This window comes from Pseudopodoces humilis, chromosome 7, assembly GCF_049639895.1.
Source record: "Pseudopodoces humilis isolate 2021_Gansu_Grassland_sample_001 chromosome 7, ASM4963989v1, whole genome shotgun sequence".
Taxonomy (NCBI): Eukaryota; Metazoa; Chordata; class Aves; order Passeriformes; family Paridae; genus Pseudopodoces; species Pseudopodoces humilis.
Genome location: NC_142206.1, coordinates 27,323,907 through 27,349,744, shown reverse-complemented (window position 1 = coordinate 27,349,744; position 25,838 = coordinate 27,323,907). Strand labels below are relative to the sequence as shown.

Sequence of the window (25,838 nt, the reverse complement as noted above, 5' to 3'; positions counted from 1 at the left end):
AATAAGGCCTACCCAGAGCCTTCTCCTGGCTGAACAATCCCAATTCTTTCAGCCTTTCCTTATGGAAGTGCTGCAGCCCTCTAATCATCTTCATGGCCCTCCTCTGCACTCACTCCAAGAGGCCCACGTCCTTCCTGTGCTGAGGACCCCACAGCTGGATGCAGCACTGTGGGTGGGGTCTCAGCACAGCAGAGGGTGTCATCAGCAAATCTGCTGAGGGTGTACCTGATCCCTTTAATTACGTCATTAATGAAGACATTAAATAGCACAGACACCTGAGGGACACCATTTGTCACCAGTGTCCTTTGGGACACTGAGCTTTGGTTGCATCCAGAAAGTAGTGGAAAATGGCTCAGTGTCCCAGAGGACATTGGTGAGGTGGTTCAACCATCATATTTAAAACTCAATGGAGCAGGTACCAAAACAAATGACTAAAGAAAAAAACAAAGATACTATGAAAATTAGCGTTATTTATTTAAATTTTACTCATTTTCCAGTTACTACTCTGGTTCTATTAACATCCATCCATTCAAAAACCAAAATTATATCTCTTCTCAATACATAATTGAAAATCCAGGTATTAACATGAGACCTGTAACATCTCAAGCACCCCTAAAGGCCAGGACACTCAAAGCCATGTCTGTACTGACACAATTCTGACCAAGCATTTGAAAGCCCACCTTGAAACAGCACAATGAGTCAGATCACTCAGCATTTTACATCTACAGGCATCTGAGCATAGAAAGCAGACACTGTTTATGTCTCTACAAGTTATTTCTGCATGCAGCAAGGAAAAAGTGGGATCAACTGACAAGAAGCAATTTTATTAAAAGATTCTTAAATAATTATTTTTGTCTAGACACTGCTGGCATTCACTAATTAGCAGATACACAGGTCTGTTACAGTCACAGTATTTAGGTTTTTAGAGAAACATGCAGAAAAAAAAGCAGAAAAAAGCTTCAAGCAAAAATCTTACTAGTGATCCACAGGCCAGACACAGCTCATCAGAAAATTCCACTTTAGAGTGGACCAGACAATGGTCCTCTACTACGCAGACTTCTAAAGAAACGGAATTTATTCTACAAAGATTAGCTATCATAAATTATCATTTCAATACTGTGGACCATTTCATAATATTACTTCCTTTTTATAAAGAGAAATTCCGTGTTTTTTATCAGATCTCACCCTATTCAATGGCCACTGCTAACAATCTTTAGCCAAAACAAAATTTGTTCTACAATATATATCTGTTTATGCTATGTGAGTCTGGGAGAGAAAAAAAAGAATTAAGGAAAAAAAAAAATCATGTACCTTTAGTATGGGGACTGCTTTTCCTGCTACTGGTTTTTAATTCCAGTATGCTCAAAATTGAACAAAATATTCTTATTTTCTTATTCTATTGTATAGATGTCCTTATATATAAGGAGAGGAAACATACCCTTAAAAAGGAGTTTCTCTTCAGGGCTACATCTATCATAGGTCAGTCTTCAATATGAAAGCCAGCAACAAGCTCATAAACCCTTCCAGAGCACCAAGTGGGAAGACTAACAGTGAGCACTGCTAGGCCAAATTTCTCAAGGAATCTGCTTACAGACATTCAGTTTTCAGAAATATTGGTATGACTAGGACCATGCTACTAAATATTACAATTAAATTCCCCACCAGGTCACTTGCCTGCATTAAACTAATGCCTGCACCTAAGCACACTGTGACATCTGTACACATCTGCTGAGAAAACAATCAGCACTTAACTTTCATAAAGGAAAAACCAAACTAAAAAGGCCTTTAGGTGCTAAATAATGGAATTTCCTGCTAGCTTTCCCAAAGGTGGTTTCCCAAATTGCTGGTTTCAGAATTTGAAATTTCAAGATCAATATAAGCAGCATAGGAAAACTTAAAACAATCCTCCCAAAATACTAGCTTAGAAATGAAACTAAGAAACTATGACCCAAATACACATATTTTACATTATGCTGGTTACCACTGAACGAGAAAAACTGGTTTGCCCACATGGACAAAAGAACAGTATTACTCACCCAACTAATGTTTCCCTAATTCAACTTTACTAAAATGAACATGCTCTGTAGTCTATTCTTGAGGAAAACTCTGTGACAGTCCCAAGTGATCCTACAGTTTCATTATGAATATGCAAAGGGCAGAACATGGCAACAGTGGACAGGCAGCATATCCTGAGACATGAGCTAAAAGAGCCATAATGCCAATATATCACTGAGGATTAGTACCTAACACAGATGAAAGGTTTGTGTGATAGCTGAATATCTGAAAACTTTTGACCCCAACAACACTTTTGGGAACAACTTTTATTGTCAAGATGCAACACTGCACCAGTCAAACAAAATGAAACCCCACCTTCTTAAGCATCTCTGAACTTCCATGACAATCTCCTAGACAAAATATTTATTTAGATACTTCCCCCATCACTTTTTAAAGTATTTGCTATCAAAGCTACTTGAAAAGCTTTGTCTGGAAACAACCAGATGCCTTCCACCACAAAATTGTTAGCTGCTCTGTTTTTTTCAGAAATGTAATATAGTATTATTAATTTAATATAATAGTAGTTAATTATAGAAATATATTATATTTAATATAATAGAATAATTTTGTGGTGGGCTGACCTTGGCTGGACACCAGGTGTCCACCAAAGACATTCCCATCACTTCCACTCCACAACTGGACAGGGCAAAGAAAATACAATGGAAGGCCCTTGAGTCAATGTAAGGACAAAACAATCATGGGCAAAACAATCTTGATTTGCAAGTCAAGTTTGTTTATAATTTAATTTATAACCAATCAAATCAGAGTAGGACAATGAGAAACAACTTTCTTCCTGCTTCAGCATGGGGTATTTTCCATGGGACATTATCCTCCATGAACTTCTCCAACACGAGTCCTTCCCATGGGTTGCAATTCATGAACCCACTGCTCCATCATGGGTCCCATCAACAGGGTGCAATCCTTCAGGAACAGACTGCTCCAGCAAGGGATCCCAGTGGGATCACATGTCCTGGCAGCAGACATGCTTCAGTCTGGGCTTCTCTTTCCATGGTCCACAGGTCCTGCCAGAAGCATCCTCTATCACAGGCTGCCCATAGTCTCCTTAGGGCACCCACCTGCTTCAGCACAGGGGTCTCCAGGGGTTCCAGGTGGGTAGGTGGGTGGAACCTTGGACCTCCACAGACTACAGGGGCACAGCCTGGCTCACTCACGGGCTGCTGGGCAATCTCTGCTCCAGCACCTGGGGCCTCTCCTGCCCCTCCTTCACCAGCCTTGGTGACTGCAAAGCCGCTTCTCTTATACGTTCACTCCTGTCTGTCTGCTATTGTTCCCACACAGAAACATTTTTTTCTCCTTCTTAAAACTGTTATCCCACCACTGCACAGGCTCAGCCTTGGCCAGCAGCACCTCCAACCTTGGAGCCATCTGGCACGGGCTATGTCAAACGTGAGGGGAGCTTCTCACAAGCCACACCTGAGCCCTTCTTGCTAGCAAAACCTTTCCATGCAAGCCAAATATATTATTGCATAAAACTTGAAGAAGACCTAAAAAGGAAAACTACTATTAGTATTTATGCTCGATTTTTAGATATTCTTGGCTATGAAGAGTCAGCTTCAGCCCCCTCTCCCCTGCCTCCTCTCTTCTCATCCCAGGAACATAATTCTTCAGCCTTACATGTGAAACATCACAGTGAAACACCACACTTTAGAGTTAAGTATTACTGTTTTTATAAAAAAATACTTACTTACGTAAATATTAGTCCTAAACTACATCATTATCCATTTAAAGATGAGCGCTACTTTTCACAGACTTTTTTATTTCAAAAAATTAAATTTAAAAAAAGCTGCCTGCAGATGAATCAAGCTATCTATGTCTATATATAAACAGAGGCAGAGGGGCAGAGTTACTATCTGTTTGTTTCAGAAACAACTACACATGTAGAATTCCAAGGCTGTTCATAAAAGATCTTTTGTGTGTGCAGTGAATGGAGCCACCTCTGAACTCTGCTAATGGGGTTTTGCATACAAACAGGCTTAAAACAATCCTCCAAGGTATCAACTCATGGCAAGTAGGTATTTTCAGGTTCAGCTCATGGGACACTCAATGGGTTTCATGATGAAAAGTTCTTACCATTCTAACAAATAATTACGGGGTGCACTGCTCTTCCCCAAATATATCCATTGGAGACCAAGATTTCTCAGTAAAACCACAGACCAAGTTCATACTTCCTAAAAATAGAACATGACAGTAGTTGGCATTGTACTACGGTACACTTCTTGAGACGACAAGTGTTGGGTTTTTCTTATATTTAACTCACTGTCATCTTTCATAACAGCCTCCTCTCAAAGGAGAAAAGATGATACACAAACACGCACAGAGAAGGCACGATTACCTGACACAATAGTCATTTCTCAGTTCTGCCAGGTATTACCTACAAAAGTCAGGCTGTAAATTCCCTACTGCCTGATTCTACACTTTAACTGCATTTGGCTTTATTTAAATAAGAAAACAAAGGTTTTTAGCTTTGTGTAATTTCTGTAACCTGAATTTATGGTCACATTCAGCTTTATATCAAATCCAAACCTGAATTACAGTTTCAGAGGTCTTTATGCATACCACATTTCTTTCTTCAAAAAGCAGATAGAAAAGACAAAAGCTCTTGAGTGGGAGGAAGCAACAGAGAAAGGGAGGAATGTATCAGCTTGCCAAAAATGCACCACAGCCTCTACAATACAATGTTAATAATTCCGCCTAATGCAAATGCAATAAAGCTCAGCATTTCATATCCAGAGTCAATCCTTTTCCTATTACTGGACAAAAAATACACTATAGATTTTTTTTTTTTAATGTTTTAAGAATGACTCATTTTGCCATTCCTTTAAATTGAAGGTTGCCATCTGAGGTTTCCAATGACAATTTTTCAGAAACTGCTTTCACGTGTATGGAACAGAATACTATTTAAAAGACTCTGGATCGCTCCTTCTGGCTTTATTTCTGAAAGTTTTGACATAATTTTGCACCAAAAAAATGCAGTAAAGTACAGTAGCTTTTTCAACTTCTTCAGAAAAATGAACATAATACAATACTAAACTCCATCTTCCTGAGAGATACTTTGAGAGAAGTTCATCTAAACAACTTAGAACAGACTGATTTGAAACATATTCTATGCACTATTTGGAGTGCATATAAACAAGTTCTTACCTGGTAAAGAGGAAGGGACAGGGTTTGACTTGTGCAATTCAGCCATAACCACACTGCAGAAATATTTGATTTCATATCCTGCTTTTTATACTGTAAGAACTTTCAAGTTTAGAAAACAAAATACTTTTAGAAGGAACACTCCACACATTCTAATGTTTGCTTCTCATCTTGGAAGCTCTTGCAACATCCACACTAGCTATTCAACAAATAATGAAAGAACTGCTAAACTCATTTGTAACCCATGGTTTCTTACATTACTAATTTGAGAATTAATCAGATCATATAATAATAAAGTAATGAAATCTTTCTTTTCTCTCTATTTTGATGTCTCCAGACCTCCATAATACAATTATTTGACAAATAAAGAATGAAGTGCAATCTCACTATTTCTATCATAAATTCTGACCTTCTTAGCTTCCCAAGAATCACCATAATCATAAACTAAGCTCTAGTATCACGGTTTCAAGGGAGTTAAATAAAGGCATACAAATGCCATATTTAGCCGCATAATCTTACTTTCAATTGGGTTAAATGTTGATCTACCTATGTGACAAATTAATTGGATTAACAGGGAAATAGAAGTCCACAAGGTAAAGAAGAAGGTGCTTCTCTTTTCTATTTGTGTCCAGCAGAGATTAGTGTTATACTTAATACTTCTTGTATTGTACTTATGTCTGCAAAGAAGAATATTCAAGAGCATAATCTTCCAGTATCAGAAACTGATAAATTCAGAGGTAGCAATAAAGGACTAGTTATGGTGACAACTTCCTTCCAACAGTAAATTTACTTCAATATGGATTATGACAAGTCAAATGTAAGATCATGTATACACAAAAAACAATACAGGCTAAACTAGTGACTATAGTGGATTCTAGTTATGTCAGTAAGAAAGTGAGGACAAGGTGAGTGATGCTGCAAGAGAATAAATGACCTCGGAACACACAGGCAGGGAAAGCTCATTGGCAGGTCTCCATCTTCATTCCCAACTGGTACTTACACCTCAAGTGCTCACATTTTAAGAGAAGCTCATCCCACTCCCACATGTACATTTTGCTTAACTGACTTCTGCAACAGAAAATAAAGCAACAACTAGGTCATAATCCAAATGACAAAGACATCAAACTTCTTTTCATCTTTTGTTTTTTCCTGCTAGATCAAGTACCTGGCATTTGATATTAGATGAACATTTCCAACTTATTCTTAAACACTGGAATAATTTGCTGCGGTATATGAGGAGAATCCAACATTTAAAGTTTAAAAAAAATGTGGAGTGTGACTTACAGTGTAAGCTATAGTTCAAATAAAACACAGACTTGTTACTTTAGGTGAAATTGTACTCCATCTAATTTCTAACTATAAAATAATTTAATCTAGTAGATTTACCATTAGCCTACATTAGTCTAGTTCAAAATGGTGCACCAAAGATAAAAAAACAAGCAAAATAAGAGAAGAGACTCAATGTAAGCCTTACGTCAACATCAGGAAGTTAAACATGGAGTGGATATCTGTATGCCAGAGACAAGACTGGTTGCATTTTACAGCTGACACCTTTCTGTCTCATAAACAAAGGGAGCTGCTGGGGTGGTGAGCACATGGAGAGACTCAGAGAGAGAGTTACCAGTCCCTAATGCCTCTAGGCTCAATGAGCTCACCATGGTATGCTTTTACGTAACCTAACACACATTATCTAAAGAGAATACTTTTTAAGAAGGGCTTAGAAAATATAAAAGAGTTAGACAAAAATTTCAGTCCTGCTATGAGCCAAGTTCATCAATGACATCTACCCAAGCACACTTGGACTGTCAACATAAGCCCATGTATTCAATAGGTTATCAGAATCCTTACATCACACAGAGGGAACTCTATCATCCAGAAAAGGAATTTCATAAAGGTCAACACTTGGGGTGTGCTTGGCACAAGCAAAGGCCAAACATGTAACTAGCTCAGTATCTGTACTCTAAGCTGAGTAACAAACTATAAAGAAAGGGCCCAGTTCGACAATATTTTAACAGAATAGTATTCCAGATCCTACACTAATTTAAAAAGAACTCTGCCTGTGACTCAAACCCTAGGCTAAGACACTCTTCACTAAAAGTCCAAGCACTTATATTTGCTGCTGTTTTGCATTTTTGGCCTTTTTTTTTCGTTTGGGTTTTTTGTTTGTTTGATGTATTCTTTTTTATTACTCAGAGTATACTTGGAGCAGATCAATTTAGAGATGTGCTAAAACATATTCCACACCTCTGAGCTTTACAGAGGTACAGGAATGAAAGCTGTGTCTTGCTGATAAAGAAATATTACTCTTTTAGGATGAAGAACAGATACCAAAATGCGAAGTCTGGGTTGGTTTTCTTCCAGAGACAAGAAAAAAGTTACAGCAGCTACACTGTCTAGAAGTAGACACGTCTAAACTTGGGACCGGGTTTTGAACAGCCCCACTGTTTGCAGACTGAATCAATACAAGGAGACAAACTCTCATCACCCAAGATAAAGACAAGCTGAGCTGTAGCTTACATATTGTCCCCTGCAACAAAGCCTGGGACCCACCCAAGTGGAGTCATCCCAAGTCTACAACTCAAAGCCAAGGAGCTACAGAGCTACCTCACACCCTGCCTCTTCCTCATAGCCAGCCCAGGTGCAGCACCAGCCCCACACCAACTCCCCAGCACTGGAACCACTTTGGGAAGTGCTTCAAAGTATGGCAGCCACTAATGTTTGAACACAGCACTAGTTACTGAGCTAACAATAATCTGTAGTTGATCTTTTCAGAAAGTACAACCCACAGCCTGCAAGTTCAGCCTTTTACTCCATCTGCACCAACAACATCCTTGATAGGGCATACGTTTATTTTTTTATAAAAGACTTTTTACAGTTTTTCAGTGTTGACAAAATCTCTTCCACTTGGAACTTCATGGTCAAGTATAATTAAGGTACTGTAACACAAGCTATTGAGAGAAGGTAAACTGCAATCCTGCCAATGAAAGCAATTGTTTCAGTACAGCTACATAAACTTTTGGGAGTCAAATGGTAAATGCTAAATTAAGTCTGTCTTTGCTTTTCTAGTTTGTGACTTTATTAACACCAACAGCTTTCCCTAATACCATAGTTTTCCTTCCAGGCAGACTTCAGGGACTAAATTTAAAACACATTGCACTGATTACTAAACTGCATTTCACAATTTCCTTTGGATTTTGGCAGCATTCTCCCCCAGTTATTAAAGCAAATCTTTCAAACACTTGATCCATTATACTGAAAGTTTCAAAGTAATTGTTGTCTGCCTTCATTCAAACAACTAAAGAAGAAAGCAGACAAGATTGTTTTAATGCAGATGTAAGAGAACACTTGTATGTAACTGGAACTTGGTACTTTTTATTGTTAACAGTCACTAAAAAACCTTATCTTAGTCATACTTCATTTGCATATACATTTTTAAGAACACCCAGTTTAACAAAGTGAAGGAACCATGTGAGAAATTCAGCCTTTTCTATCCTCAACACCTAAAATGTCTTTAAGTTAGAGAGCACAGTAGAAGCGATAATTAATAAATACAACTACTTTCCCACCTTTCTTGCCAAGTATGTCTTGGCTACCTGTACATATTATTTTTCTATGAAGGACAAACCACCTTCACAACCAGTTACTCCAAAAGGAAAACCTACTTTCCAAGTCTGCATGCTTTAGACTCAAATTCTACTGATAAATTTACTGTCTACAGAATTTTTTTCCAAAAGTGCCAGCTGTAAGGATACCAAATACCAAATTGCTTCAGTATCAGCACATTACCCAGTCTCTATACATATACATTCTCTTCACTATATAGCTATTATTTTTAAGTTCCATTTTGTGACTGAAAGCTGTACTAAGAATAATACAGAAGACTAATACAAAGCTTATCTAAAGATGAAGACTTCATGTTTGTTTGGCAGCAGTTCTAAGACAATGACCTCTAAAATCATCATACTCACCCAAAAAGCAAGCCCTTTTCTTTAGAAGTTGATGCTACCAGTTGCTAAAAGGCTAACTAATTCTTAGCACTTCTAATACTATTTTTGGGTAGCATCAGCTTGCTTTCAGCCACCTACAGTCAGAATTTAAAAAACACCAAATACCCTCCAGGAACTGTCAATAGGCACTTGTGGCTCACACTGCTATCATGCCAGTAGAGTTGAGGCTCAGGGGACAAACTGGAAATGGCTATTTTTCCATCCCTACTGCTACCAACTGACCTAAGATCCTCTCTTAGCAACCAGGCTGAAACTGCCTTTAGAGAAAGGATTCCTACAGACAAGTCTTCATATTTTAAGTCCTGTTAGTTGAAGAAAATTACCCATTTTCAGTCACAGCTACTTTCCATCCTAGCCAGTGTTTAAGAATTATGTTGTCTGCTTCAGTGGATATATCTTCATTCTCAGTAAAGCAAATGACAGAGGATTTCTGTGTGTTTATCTGTTCTAACACAAATTCTAATTGTTATATTAATCATGAACAGTACTGAATTTGTAAGCATGAAAAGCTTCAGTTGGCATGACTGAACTAATTGCAAAATGAGATTACAGACTTGTGACTTGTCGTAACTGTGAGATCCTTCCCTCACTTTTGTATCCAGAATTGATTTTAAAAGAATCATACTAGATGTTGTGGCTCCAGCATCCATTAAAAAAACCCCAAACAAACCAACAAAAAACACAGAAGCTTTGCAAGTCACCTTTATTTAAACAGATAGTCGTCACCATGTACTTAAATCTCTAATTACTTTATTCTATTCTTTTCTCTCCTTGAAGTATCTTTTGAGCACACCCTTTTTGTCTTCAGGAGCTAATATATTTTTTAAGCCCTGGAAAAAAAAAATAAAAAAATTAAAAATCAAACTTAAAATAAGACCGTGGGAGGAAGAAAAGACTTGTTCTACACCTGCCTCACCCAGGATCATTGCTTTCTTTAACGTAGCGTGGGACCTGAGAGCCACAAGGCAGAACCTACTTTGAACAGAAAGAGTTTTAAAGCAACCCTGTACCTTGCTCATGGTCTGAGTAATTCTTAGGTGCAGACACCATTATTGCCATGCTAATAAATCAAGTGACCTCAATGGAAAATAACTGTCCACTCACTTCTCCAGTACTTCTGAAGAAAGATCTTCACTTGCACAATTTAGTCACCCTGTAGGTTTAGCAACTGCTCTGAAACCAAAACCTGATCTTTGACCTACAGCAGCAACAGGCAGCAAAGCCCTCCTGAAAACACTCATGGGATTTAGAAAAATGGTGCTGATCTAAAGGCACAAGAACTGGAAACCATACCCAGGTAAAAGCTCTCTTAAGCTCTGCCTGCTTTGAGCAAGGATGCCACATACAGAAAGAAGCAGGAAATGTTTCATCTTCTTGGTATGAAAATGTGCCTTTCTAGGATAAGATCTGTACTTTCAAGTTTTCTACAAGTTTTAAGCTTTCCCACTCGAAGAATAATGGAAAACCAGGTTTGACAAGAAGAAAATTAATTTTATTCATGATCAAATTTTATTCATGATAACTTTTACAAAATAAATAGAAAAAAACTCCTTTAAATATCAATTATAAAAAAGGTGGACTTCATCCAGTCTAGTTTTGAAGCTGCTCTTCAAAAGCCTCACACAGTGTTTCCACTAATATGTATTCTCACTTTGAACTCAGCACTTTTTCCACTTCAATTTCTGTTCAACTCTTCACTTTGAAGCAAACCTGTCCATATTTATAGCGAAGAGTTTCTTCTTAGAGAAGCTGCATCAGAACAGTCACAAAGTCAGAATCTGAAACAACCGCTAGTCAGAATTAAACCATAAAACTAGCTAGGTTGAAGGCAACTCACCAAAGACAATTCATTCTCACTGTATAACTTAAGAAAATCAAATGAGTTACATAAGTAATCATTTCAGGAAGGAGGATGTCAGCTAATAACTTGGATTATCAATCACCTTCATTACCCTAACGTCTCCTTTGTATTAAATAATGCTCAAAGGCATCCATAATTTATAGGTTTCCTCAGGCTCAGACTTCTCTGCAGCTCTCTTCTTAAGCTGTACCTGTAGGACTATCTCCACACCTAAGCACCAGTCTCACACTTCCTTTCACCCAGGCCACTCTGACACCTGTCAGCAGCACACCAGTGCCCATGTACAAGCTATTTCACAGAGATGAAGGCATCAAGGAAGTAAAAAATAAAAATTAATAAAAATAACATGTTCAGAAAACAATGCAAGAGTTGCTTGCCAAATTCAGAAGTAATTTTGATCTTAGGCCCCAGCAGAACAAGGACAAAATACCTGATTCTGCTTTGCTTAGCGTACATAAGCCCCTGATTTTAAAAATCTGAATGCCTGTCCATACATAGTGATTTATTAATTACTAGAATAACCGGTAAAGGCTCTCTCTAAGTACAGAACATCCATTTTTGAAGACATTGTAATAAAAATAACCTCTCATTTCTTTAGGCCTTAAGACTTACCCAACACACACACACACACAGCTTATTGGATCTTAGAACATTAACACACAGGAGACCTGACAACTCCATTTGGCAAAAAGAGTCAAATCACAGCTGTGCCCCAGCAACTAAGTTGTCAATTCAGTGTCACACACCAGAATGACGGGGTTAGAGAGAAAAGTACACACTCATTTCTCACAACTGACCATTCCTACTACAATTTACACACAACTAACATCCCATCAGTGAACTACAAATACTATCAAATTTAGAGGCTTTTAAAACAAGAGCAGGAATAGATCACAGTGCCTAAATGGCAAAAGCACCTAGGCTTTATAACAGCACACACAGTTCTCACCCACAATAAAACAGAACTGACAACAGTTATGTTGCAAAGTTTGGGGCAAAATTAATTTTAATAAAATCAAACCATACATAATCCCAGTAAGATTTTTCTAGACCAGATGTCCACATCACAGAACTAAAACTGTGTTTTAGTGTTTCAAACCCTGCTATTTTACTGCCTTTTTAAAGTCAGACCTGCACGCAGAAAAGTTCTTTAAAGAAACAGGAGAATTTAGACCAACAGTCAGAAAATTCCATAGAAATGGTAAAGATAAAGTACTAACGTATAGCTGAATAAACACAGCAGGCATCTTTACCAGGAAAGCAGATCAAAGTGTACTTAATATTCAGTTTCTTCTCCCAGCATATATGGAACATGCAAGTTTACTTCAAAATACCTTTAAAATAGAGATTATTTGGCATTTAACATCATGGAGTATTGCAGAAAGGTTGGCTGGAGCAGACTGAAATTAAATATTTCCTCCTACCCAAATAAAGCTTCCTGAGTCTATAATCATTCAGCATTTTGTTCACAGCTAAAATTCTTTAGCTCTTCCATAAATACAAGGTGTTCACCTCCTTAATAACTGGTTGATGCTGAAGAATTTTCCAACTTGAACTCAGATTTCTTCAGATTTCCTTTAGAAAGGCCATTTATATTTAGGCTATTTAGGGTTAACAATTTTTTTTTTTTTTTTCTAAAAACTCTGTATTCTTGGCAGACTTTGGGGACTAACAGCCTGATAATCAGCTACCATGTTCCCAGACCAGATGTGGGTACCTGGTACTGCTACAGCCTTTTGCAAAGAAAGTTAATGTCCAAAGGTACTGACTTGATGCTTCACTTACGCAGAATATGGTAATGGAGTGACCATATCACAGCTACCACCTGTAACATGGTAGATACAGTGAAATGATGGTTATACATCTTTACCGAGTGAAAGATGGAATTCTACAGGTTGTACTGAACAGTTGAGGCAAGGGGCTGCACCTGCACTCCCCAGTGTCTCAGGGTTTCAAGGGAAGAAATAAAACACAGCCTTCCTGAAAGCAAGAGCTGATTAAATGAAGACATTTTGGAAACTAACATATAAATGCTTATTTCCATTAGAGCATCAGTCTCAAAAAATCAATGCTCAGAGCTCTCTGTAAGAGGTGGCTCCTGAAATAAACAAGGTTTTGTAGGTAGACTACACAGAAAAAATCTGCTTCTTCCTTCCCCTGAGAGGCAGAAAGAGCAGTCAGCAAGGGGGTGAGATGAAAACACACATTAAGGGACCACAAGTAATAACCTCCTTCCTCTCACAGCCTAAACTTTGCCATTACTCAAGGTTCTGTGTAAGTGAAATTCTCTAATGGACCTGTTCTTATGCAAGCCCAGCACTTGTTCCCTCTAATCATGGCTGTGCAGTTCACCCTTACCCACATAACATCAACCTACTGCCATTTGACCAAGCAGCCATCATTTAAAGCAAAAAATCACACACAGAGTGTTACATCCACACACTAAAGAGTGGAGAAAAAAGTCCCCAAGTCAGCCACCACTACTTCCACCATTCTCACTTCCTTGAGAAGGGGCCCTCACAACAAGGCTAGGAAGGCTATGCTTGCCCTTGGCCCAACTCTCTAGTCCACAGCATTTTTTATTTCTTTTTTTTGGAATAAGAAACACCTTCAAAGTGATGCCATGAAGCACTTTTCCCTCAAAAAAAGTTGAAAGACTGTACTTTTTCAAGAGTGGCTCCTTTTCTGTTTACTACCTTGTGCAGCCTGCCCTCTCAAAATACACAAATAACTTCCTTTGCTCTAAAATCATCAGCATGTGACTTCTAGATGGAGACTGAACTAGGTTAAACTGTCTGTAAATTATTTTCTCTACTCCCTGCACTGGAGAACTTAAATTATGACTCACTCACATTTGAAAGCAGTTTGCAGGAGGTGGCTATACCAACACAATCGCCCGGTGCTCCCCCTAGCTCCCGTTCTTCCTTAGACAGCATTTGCCAGACCACTTGGACACAATCCAGCTCATCACAGCAGCAGAAAATACCTTGTGCTGGTTTCATTGAATGATTATGGTTTATGAGAAAGTCAAATACAAAAGGCACAGCAGAAGTACACAATGGACAGTGAGAACAGTTCTTCCAGTAGCAGCAGTTGGGTTAAGAATTCATGAGGTATCCTGGGTCATCCTTAGACACCCCCAGTACTGTCACTGCTTGGATCAAGGACTTGCTTGGGAAATACATTTTTGAGCTAACAGCTCATACCCTCGTCCGTTTCTCTGAATGTTGTAACCCTGTCTAGAGGCACATCTATCAGACATATGTTAGAAGGAATAACCCATTAACCACAGAAATGTTTTAAACTTCCAAAGAAGCTTACAACTATAAATCTCAAGGGTTAAAAGCTAGAAAGTAAGAGGACTTGAGTCTAGACTCTGTGTCTTACTTTCTACACTGAGCAGTAAATACCCTTTCATTTCAATGATATTCTTCCATTTCTGACATTCCACCATACACAGGAGAACTAAAACATGATTCACTTGGAGTTTGGCATGGCAAGAACCTAAATGTTAATACTGAAAAACTTAAGTCTTCTGTATTTAACCACAAATAATCCATCACTGAATACATCTGCAGAACAAAATTAAAATTAATCCAGATCTCACAAATCTGCCTTTCACTACTTGACCCTACATCTTTTGCCTTGAAGTTTCTATGGAAAGAAATTAGGAGAATTGAAAAATAAATTAAAATAAACATAAAGGAAAAAGAAAACAACAGAGGATCCATGAACCACCTTCCTTCTCAACAAACCCGTGCTGCACCATGAACCATTTTAGTTTGCAAAATTACCAATGAACTTGCAATTTTCTTCAACATCTTTTCTTCAACAACTTTATCTCCTGTGTACTACAAGAATTCTATTTTGACCAAGTCCTTCACATTGGACAAACTTCACTGATTTCACAGAATCACACAATCTGCTACTACCCTGTTTCTTCCCCTTTCTGATATTCAGATGTTCTATTAGTTAGAAGAAACATTCTGCTCCTTCCTTTAAGACCACTACATAGTGATCTAGACTTGCTACAGAACAAAGGTGAATTTTAAGCACGTTAAACTACTCTGTTCACCCTTCAGATGAACCCCAAGTGATATTTCTATACCCAAACAGATGAGTCACAAAAACCTTAAATGGATGTGAAGAACCTCCCTAATTTTGCTCTAGACAAGACTGAAAGTAATGAAATATGTTACAATCTAAACAGCAATCAGAGTAACAACTTTTCCATGCATGTGAACTTAAATTATCTCAACTCCTATAGGAAATTATAATATATATAATGTCAGAAATAATATGTATTAGTGACAGTTCTCTTGGTTAAGATGTCTTTGTCATCTTTACAAATGCTATTGGGACTAAAGGCCTGTGGGGAGGACATGGGGACACAATTTCCTATCTTCAGAAAAATAAAAACACCTTCTAAATTGTATGAAAGAATCAGATTAAAACCCAGGAACTTCTGTAACCCAGTTCCAAATTTAAAACAGCAGATAATGAAGTCCCCAAAGTAAACACAATTATGCCATACCTCATTTAATACAGTAATGCAGCTTGCTTTAGCACCTCCAAATAAATAAGACTGGTCTCCATACACTCCATACCAGAATTACTAGGGGAACATTACCTGTTAAACAGCATATTGAAGCTAAACACATACTCGTTACTGACACCTAATACATCAAACAAACTATGTGCTTGTTTTTAAAAGATTAAAAGACTGAATGTGGTGCTTCTGGGGAAAAAAAAAAAAAAAAACCCTTTAAAAAAATCCCCAAGACCATCCTTACTACATCCCTAAACTAATCACTGTCTTCAATAACAATGAGTGCCTAAAAGAAGCAAGAACTGAGAGTTACCAGAATTCAATATACTCATTGCTTAGATCTCAAGAGCTATTAAGTCCTGAGTAGGAAGGCTGCTCACAGTACCATGAAAACAGCTGTGGAGAGAAGCAATTCCCAGTATATTTCACATTGGTACCATCTCCAACTTTATGAAATGAGATTACCCCAAAAATTAGGCCTACAACTTAAAGCCAGAATTGTTTAGAGCCCTGGCAGCCATACATGCCTTATAAATAAATACTGCACCACAGGGAAAAGCAAGGAAAGTAAAATGTAAAACCACAATTTTTGGTCATGAACTGTAGGCATTATCTATGCCCCAAAGTGTATGAAATCACATTCTGGAAGATGGAATTAAGTCTAATGTAAATTTCAAAATATGACAGCTATAGATATTTTACACCTACCAAAGAACAGCAGTCCTCATGTTTTGAGGGTGATAGAATGCAAGACTGGCAAATGCCAGTCCCTTTCCACTGAAGAAAATGGGACAACTCACAGCAGATTGATCTGGTATCTCTGTACAGGACTAGACCGGATGCAGTGCCATCTCTCATAGATGAGTCAACACATCATTAGCTATTTCATGATAGCAGCTATTTCAGCTGCAACTGATCCGTTTTTATATGTGTGATGTGTCTCACAGCAAAGACGCACATTAGAAAGCTGAAAGACTGTCTGAAAGAGGAAAAGAAGCTGGTGCAGCATCTACCTAGACTAAACACTGAAACACTGAGCTGAACAATAAGCAGTCATTTACAGTGTAAAAGCCACATAAGACTGAAGTAAGCATGTTTGTATATTTCTAAATGTAACTGGAGCCAGAGACAATGTGTGAAGGGAAGCAAAAAAAAAGTCCTCTGTAAAAGAAATATTTCCCATTCTTTGTAGAAAATCGGAAGGAAGGAAGGAAGATTTTGGGGCTAGTCTTTTTTTCCTTAAGGTAACATTAACATTAGCAAGATAAATTGTGTCTTCTCGATCACCACATTAATCATTTTAGCATTTGCCTACACTCTGCCCACACCAGTCACTTCCATTTCTCACTTGATCTAATGAAAAATAAAGACATCCATTTAGTTACTCCTCTTTACTTGTGCTCAGATGTCTGCACAGCCTTTTCTTGCAGAAACCCCAACTTCTAGGGCCATTATAGGAGGGGACAGAACTAATTCAAGCCACTAGACTGTGATGTACTATGTGAGGAGCCAAGGCAGTGAGTAGGAGCCAGCTGGTTTAAACAAGATGTTGGTATCTGACAGAAGCAGACAACAAAACAATGTGACAGTACTTGGAGATGTCCTGTCACTGATGGATCCAAGATGTGCTCCCATCTCTGAAATATGAGTCCTGTAACAGCAGTTCACTGCTCACATAATTAGACCTACAGATGCTTCTTTACTAAAAACAGACAGAGCCATCATTACTTGTGCCACAGAAATCACTTATGCATCTAGAAGAAACTCTAGGGAAGAACTCGTGAATGCATAACCTCTGAGGTGGGATCTTTGGAGGGTGAAGGAGGCAGGCAGGCAGGACCATTTCCAAAATGAACTACATCACAGTAGCTGCGTGCACCGGATCCATGTCACTTCCTTTTAGCAACAGCACAGCCCCTCTGCTTGTCCTCCCCCACCCAAAGCTCCAGGGCTAGTGGTTGCAGAAGTGAAAACAGGGATTGATCCTTCTGAAAACAAACCTGGAAAAAGGAAATAATTTATTCAGTTAAGGAAATGAATATACAGTCAAACAGTCCTGGGATGTTGAACTGCAATTCAGAAGTGCAAGAAGTTTAGCTGTCATCAGGCACAACTGGAGGTAAGTCGTGATCCAGCATCTCAGAAAATTCCAGGACATGCCACATTCCAAAAAGGTTTCTTACCTCTGAATACATAATTCATTTTTTGAAATTTTTTTTTTGCCTGAAATGCAGGAGATGAAAGAGAGCAATACAATATCAAATCAGCCAAATTCCTGCAAGTGAGAGAAAATATCCAACAGGAGAAGGCAAGCCATTTTGTGGAACTTTTTTTTCCGCAACCAAGATAGTCATTCATAGCAAAACACTGCAATACATTATTAAGAAATTAAAGCAGAAAATTGAGCAATAAGGAAATCAAGACAGAATCAGAAAGGTTTTAACCCCGGATTTCCTCAAAAATTATTATTGTTATAATCTCCTCCTTTATCTTCCCTAAGTCTTCCAAAACAAGAATTTCCACAGTTCAGGACCTCACCGTTTTTGGTGTATCTGTATTCCTACCTCAGCGCTGCCTGCCCCAGAAGAAAGGAAGAACCATGTCTACAATCCTAGAATAACAATTTAACAGTAGTTAAATTTAACAGTAGTTAAACTATGATAGAGCCGATTTCTTTTTCTCTGCTTGAATGATAAATATTCTTTATACCATATGATTTTCAGAATTGGGTCCTCGCCTTTAAGTCAACAAACACTGTAGGCAGACAAACCACCTTGCCTTTTCTAGTCACAGTTACGTTCCTGGTCTGTGCATGGAGAAGATGCTGAACACTGTGGATATGACTGACTATTTTGAGAACCAACTGTATCAGGCAAAATAAAGAATGCTCAAAGCAAGAGTTATCTGTGCAGAGAATAACTTATTGCAACTAAAAATAAGATTTTTTAGTATGGGACCGTATCTGAAATGTGAGATAATGGACATGAATCTGTATTATGTCACATACATCAATAGAAGTCACATCTGAGAAACAAATTCTGTACTTCTAAGAACAAGGAAAACATTTAGGTAGTATTAAGCATATACCTCTTTAAAGGGGTGTACCCTACCCCATCTGACCGCAAAGTAATGTTCATGTATTTTGGCGTTAGAGTTTGGGCCTAGCAAATCTTACAATGATAAACAATCCACATTGAATACTAGCATGATGCACCTATTCATAACACATGCAGTTTGACAAAGAATTCAGTGACTGTCTTCTACTTTCCAGCAGCGCACAGCAAATCCAAGCCATAGGTTAGATTTTATACATAAAGTCAAAAAGGTTGCTAAAAACACAACTATTTTACCAACGCTTTCAGAAATTATCCTACCAAAAAGATACAGGCCAACTGAATTGCAGTCCTTCATTCCCTTGCAGGAGGCTGGCTTTCTGCTACCAAGCTAAGAGAACACACAGGAGTACCCAGTTGCTCAAAGACTGAGGGGCTTTTTACTTATCGGCTGCTTACTTGACACAGGAAAATCCAGACACGGCACAGTTGAGAGACACTTTAAACTAGCAAATGGCCTCTGACATATTCATGTCATTTAAAAAAAAAGGAAGCAATCTTCATGTGTAAATAAATATATATACAAATGTCATGATACTCTTTCAAAGCTACCCTGTGCAAATCCAGTTAAGGAGCACATCACATAAAATATGCTTCTCACATAGACACTGAAACCTACACAGAAATACCAAACGTTATAGACAAAATTGGACATCAATATTAAACTCTGATAATGTTCAAGGTCTGTTAATATGAGAGCACACAAATAATCCTAACTATTAACTAGCTTACTGATAATTCAACTGGGGTGGGGGGAGAGGTAAGAAACCCCAAAAAGCCACTCTATCAGTAGGCATGTGCTAAAATACAAAAAGTAAAACCAACATCACAGCCGCTAAAGCCTCTAAAGTCTGATTTATGTAAGACTTTAAACTAGACAATCTAATTCTAATACTCAGATTTTCAGACTGGGTTAGGGAATTCACAGGTGATACACATCTCAACCTGAAATGCAATGACTCAACATAAATGCAGACTCTGCACTGATCAGAACTACAAGGAAGACCTTGCACAGGAACCCACAGCCCAAAGCACTAAACCTTGACTAGTGCCACACTAATGATGGGTAAATTCTTCCTCAGACTTTTTAGACCAGATTAAGCCTAACAGGCTTTTTGGAAACAGTGTCACATCTCATTCTTTTAAATCAAAAACAGTCAGCAGAAATATTATGTTAAGCAGATTCTGACAATAAAATTGCCAGCCTTAAAAAAAAGTATATGCTAAAGACATAGTAGTAAAGCACAGGGAAAGGTTGCAAAATTCATCTGACCCGCTGCTGAGACATTTGGCAGCCACAACCCTCAAAGCACAACCTACACGGCTCTATAGTCCTGCAGTTACAGCCACCTGTATAAATCAAATTAGTAACAACTGTCTTTTCGTAACAAAAAGTATCTGCTGTTTTTTTTCCCCACAGACTTTAGATTATTAATTTGAGTGAGAAACAAATACTGGACAAAAAAAACAACCCCAGCAATTAAGTTTCATAGGACTACGGTATTCAGTCCCTTGCTTCATGTAAACTGGTCAAGTGCTACTGAGTTCCAGAAAAAAACAAATCCAAGAACAAAATTAGAAGTTTGCTGTTAAACACATTTGGAAGACAGGAACACACTTGCTTTTCCCTCATATTGTGGGAAAATATAAATCCAACACTTTTATCATTAGTTACTAAACAAAAGCTAGACCCAGTCTATATTAATTGTGAATCAAGTTTCTGTTTGTGTCATTCCTCCATATGGGGAACAAATTCCCTCACATGTCTCCACAGATTTTTACTACAGAAGTTGATTAATTAATGCCTTTGATAGAAGACTATCCTCACTTAAAATCTTAATGCAACACATAAAGATATCAGCTAACTAAAGACCCAAGCATTTATGAGCCACTCAGCACTTAAAAAGCACATGCTCAGTGGTGCCCATCAGCAAACTGCACAGCCTTGGAAATGCTGAGGTATCTCTAGTCCTGGTGGATTACAGAAATAAGCTTCTTTAACAGTCTAAAATCAGTCCACTGCTGAGAATGGAGCCTCTACAGAGGCTTGAATTGCATTAATGAAGTTTAAACAACATGTAAAGTAGAAGGAAAGAGAGATCATTGATGTTTGGAGTTTTTGCCCCAGAAAAATAAACTGATTAAGAGTGGTCACATCCAAATTTAGAATAGCTATCACACAGTAAGAGTGGTTCTGGCCAAGTACATGTTTTTTCTTGGTTCAGAAACACTTGTAGCTCTTAGATGAGAAGAAGCCCAGGCCAGTGACCAAGTACACACCTACAGAAAGCAGTTCTGAAGAATAAACTCTCTATGTATACCTACAGCACTGCTTATAATCCAGTTCACCAGGAAGTTCCAGTTTGTTGTTTCCCAGAAAAGGAAAGGTAATCAGAAAAAGATTCCGAACAGTTTGGTCCAAGTCTTAATACACTGTACTTGAAACCACAGTTTCACTTAGAAGGTTAACAACTTTGGTTCTGTCTTCAGTATCAAAACTCATCAGCAAAATCTCAAAAATCCTACAGATTCAGCACTCAAAGAAGCCAAGAGCTTGTTTCAGATCCCCAGACTCTGAAATTAATGGCTGCACATTTTCCTCAAGAGCACCTTTACATTTTGGCATACATATTCCTTTCAAGCAATTTCTCACACGCATATGAATTTGTCCTGACACACTTTCAGTCACAACTCTGCAGAAACAGAAGTCAGAGTACAGAAACATCTTTAAGCCATCACATCTGGTAATCACTACTACAGAACACCAGGACTCCACAAAGAATTACTGTGTAAGACAAATGCCAAACAAAGCAATTCACATTTTCAGAACTATCTCCTAACCACATGCTTCAAAGGAGTCTGGATGAATGTCTAACTGCAGCTACATAAGACATGATGCCATTTATACGTCCAAACTGGTGTCCACCAGTTGCAAGTATTGGTCAATAAAAATGAAGGAAAATAAACAAACAAGAAAAAAAAAAGAAATAAACAGAAGAAAAAAAACCCAAAACAACAACAAAACCCACATCCTGCACAGCAGAAGACTCTTCCTGATCTTGCTTATTATTAAAATTTTCTTCTTTCTGATGCAACATCTGCTTTAACTATGCATTATAAAGAACATTAGTTCAAAATGAGCATTTGATGGATCCCACCCTTAGGATGAGAACAAATCCTCTTCCAGACACTTCCTCAGCTGTGTCAGTCTGAGGTTACTGTGCTGAGCACATCCCTAGTTCCGCATCCTCTGCCCATTACTGTTACCACCCACATCAACGTGCCAGCTGAGAGAAATGGAAGAATACCCTCCAATTTGTTGCGATTTTTACCTACCAAGCCAGCTTGATACAGTTTGCTATAGGTCTTTGTTAACCCAGGCCATGCTGATGAAAATGTATGTTGCAGAAAAGCTCAGATATTTCAAACAGAGCTCCTATGGCCCCATCTCCAACCCCATTTCAATGCAAGTCCCATTTCCACTCCCTGACCTAGATGATTAGCCAGTTCAGATACATAATCCAGCCAAAATCAACAAAACCAAAAAAAAAGCAATTAAATACTAGCCTGATTAACTCCCTGACTTTACTTAACTTGCAGTCACAAAGGCTTCCTTGCCAGCAGCTGAAGATGCAGTAAAGAAGGAGACATGACCACCAGAGCTTCAGTTTAAGCTGCCAAGTCTATTGACAAGCTTAGGCAAAACTAAAATTGAGCTGCTTCAGCAAAGAGTGGTTACAGCCTCCTCCTCCTCCTATGCAAGCAATAACATTTGTATAGCCATGAAGTCAGTTCAGGCAGTTGATCCAACTGAAGCTTAACATTTTTCTGTACAACCACTTTCAGCTGGATCAGCAAAGAAAGACTAACAGGGGGAACACAGATCCTTTTGGTGAAAGCATTGGCAGAAAAATCAAAGCTGCTCTGGTGGTAACGCAATAATATGATTGTAGAGACAAGTTAAGTCTTAGCTTGATTGAATTTATGCTGGGTATTCTGCAGCAAAAGAAAGGCAACATGCTCCAATCTCACTTATTAATATTGCGAGATCAACTGAGACTAAACAAGAAATTTGTAATTTTAATGTATGTTCAGTGATCAAAGCAAATTCCAAAAACAAGACTAAGGACAAGCTTTCACATTAGTTTAAACCAAGCTTGCTTGATAAGCTGGCAGAACAAATAAGAATATAAGTAAACTCTGACCCCTCCCCTAAAGAAAAGAACGAAGTCAGCAGGGTGTCAGATGAGTAGATGAGTGCAAAAAGTAGGATACAACTCTGAAGTCATCAACTGGACCAACTTAGGCTGCCAAACTCTTACCTAATAGATTCTGTAAAACATATTTTCTAGAGTACAAAATATTTCATTTCTATAGTATTAGAGCAATTACATTTTTTCCAATGTTATGCAGCTCCATCGATATTACTAGTGATATAAAACCGGCTATAGGCAGAATTCAAGAATTCTGCACAGTGCTGTAACAGGCTCTCACAAACACAAAATAAAAAATCTACTACAATATGTTTTTCCCAATAGCTTCTATTCCTGGGGAAGGAAACACTTTTGCAAAGACTTTCACTACCATTTCAGAAAGTTTTTATTCCATCATATCCATTATGGTAGGAAAGAAAATTACTTACAGATCATTCTGACACCAAGCTGCTCTATCAAACTACAAAATGTAAGACTCAGAAGTCTGGCAAGTTTTAAGAGCCCAATGTGTCTTGTTGGTTTGGGTATTTTTCTTCCCAAAAGCATAATGCTGTCAAGCGACTAACACAAAATCAGAAGGTTTCACAACACTAGGTTGAGAAGATAAACAAACGTGTCTACTCTGTCTAGTTTACATGTGCCTTCAGTTTCCACACATTAAGCTGAATAATGAATGCAGGAAAGTAATTCCCAGGATGAAAAATAAATTTTCTGCTAGTAAGGATTTCAGTGGCTGATTTGAATTGCACTTTACATGTATATTTTAGGAAAAGAAAAATCTTTTACATGTTATGTTTAGAGTCCTGTAAATCTGAATTTTCACTGAGACTTAAAACCAACACTACATGCAATTACAGATTAAAAAGCTTTTACTGTAGGATAACTCAGGTTACCAAGACTCTTAGAATCACAGGCAAAGATGAACACATCTGAAATTCATTGTTTTGGACTTCATTCACATTCTTATTTCTTCTGTAAGACTTTTGCTAAGGGAAAAAAACAGCACTTCCACAGACAATTGCCAAGAGATGAAGAAATGGAAAACACTCACTGATGAACAGAAAAACAATCTCTTTCTCTATGGTAACTATTAACTTCTGCATAATCATAAAGACCATTTTAGCAGTAATCACAGATCAATAAATCAAATACAACTGAGTCAGAAATCCATTCAAATATTTACATTTTTTGTTACAAGTCATACTTAGAGTATTACTGTAGCCAAAGAGAATGACTGTGCCTTCCATTTTACTCACTCTCCTTATTCAGGAGCCTATCTCGAGATGCAGAATGATCAAAAATACAAAACGAGAGAGCAAAACAAAATGCCCTAAATGGTACAAATATACATTGTTGACAGCTATAAGCTTCTCCTACTCCAGACAGCTGAATTAGGAAATTTTGACAACAACACAGAAAACACAGCAGGACAGAGAAGAGCTCCCTTATCATTTCATAAACCATTAATGAGCAGGTTATATAAATCTACTGGACCGAACGAGTTGTAGATCAGAGCTGCTGCAAGACATTAACTCTACTGTAAGGGATACATCATTTCATTCTTGTAGACTCTTCATCTCCATGAGCGCAATGAAGGGAGTTCAGGGCATTCCGAACGGGAGCTGCATTTTAACCCTTCGTGACCGACGGAGCACGGAGCGGGGCGATGCTCCCCGGGCCCGCCGCAGCCCCCGCCCCGCACGCTGTTGCTCATCCATCCCTCTTGCGCCCGCAGGACGGGCCGAACCCTGCCGGCTGTTCCTTTGTGCAGCCTGGCGAGCTGCCGCACACGCACTGAGGCACCGGCCAAGCCACGAACCGGGTGAAAAGAGACGAGCCCCGCTGCTCACGGGGGCCCTTTCCCCTACAACTCCCGCTGCCAGACCGGGTCGTCAGCACCATCGCCCAAAAGCCTCAGTCCGACGCCTACCGAACTTCACAGCGCCCCAGCCCCAGCTGAGACGGAGCAGCCCCTACTTCCCGGAGCCCCCACTCGCTCCCACGGCCACGCAGGGGCGGCAAGCGATACAAAGCGCCCGGGAGCGGCCGCGCCGGAGGGACCCTTTGACGGAAACCTGGCCGGGATTCAAGGCCTAGGAGAGACCGCAGGCACAGGAGGCAGCCCCGGGAGAACCCCATGAAGCGGCGCCGCCCCAGGGGTCGCTCCCTCGGGCCGGCGGCCCGGGGCTCCCCGCAGGGCCCCCCGTTCCGCGCCCGCCCCCCGCAGGCTCCACCTGCGCCGGGCCCCCGCTCCACCGCACCCCGGGGATCGCGCCCCACCCCACCGCCTCCCGCCGGGGCGGGGACCGGAGGGCGCCCCCACAACGCCCCCGGCCTCCGCACGCACTTTCCCGGCGTACCCCTGCCCCCCCTCATCCCCTCCGGCTCCTCAGGCTTCCCCCGCCTCCGGAGCCCCTCCCGCCGCCGGACCCACCCGCGCCCCGCGGGGTTTGGCACGGCCGCGTCGCGCCCGCCCGCGGTTCCAGCTATCGGCCGCCGCGGCGAAGGCCCTTCCCCGCACCGCGGCCCGGCCGTGCTCACCTGCTGCCCGCAGCCGCCTCCCTCCGGCGCCTCCTCCGCCGCCCGTCGCCACCGAGCAGCGCCGCCGCCGCCGCCGCTCCGCCCCCGCCCCCTGGCCGCAGCTCCCGCCCCCTCCGCCAGCCACGCCTACTCCGGCGGCTCATTGGCCAAGCGCCCTGAAGCTCGACCTTCGGATTGGTGTGAGGAACCGCCCGTCAAAGCCTCGCCCCGCCCATCCCCGCCCCACAGGTCCCGGGTGTTTTATTCACGCCGGGGCTTTGGCGCCCCCAATCTCTCCCTCTCGGTTCTGATTGGCTGACGCGGTGGGAACAGCGTGCCAGGATTGGCTGCCCGAGGTGC

General features: G+C 39.8%; 1 protein-coding gene across 11 annotated transcripts in view; it reads right to left on the bottom strand.

Annotated features, from left to right (window-relative positions):
- NUMB (NUMB endocytic adaptor protein) overlaps nt 1-25,601 on the bottom strand; it is a 92,153-nt gene extending 66,552 nt beyond the window's left edge. For 9 of the 11 annotated variants that reach the window (XM_005522514.3, XM_005522517.3, XM_014251932.2 and 6 more), the window contains exon 1: nt 25,500-25,601. The gene's annotated coding sequence lies outside the window, so the exon portion shown is untranslated. Of the gene's footprint in view, nt 1-6,214; nt 6,283-25,499 lie in introns of those variants that run through there. The other 2 variants (XM_088057613.1, XM_088057615.1) reach the window with 2 other exon arrangements.
- Between the last annotated feature and the right edge of the window lie 237 nt (nt 25,602-25,838).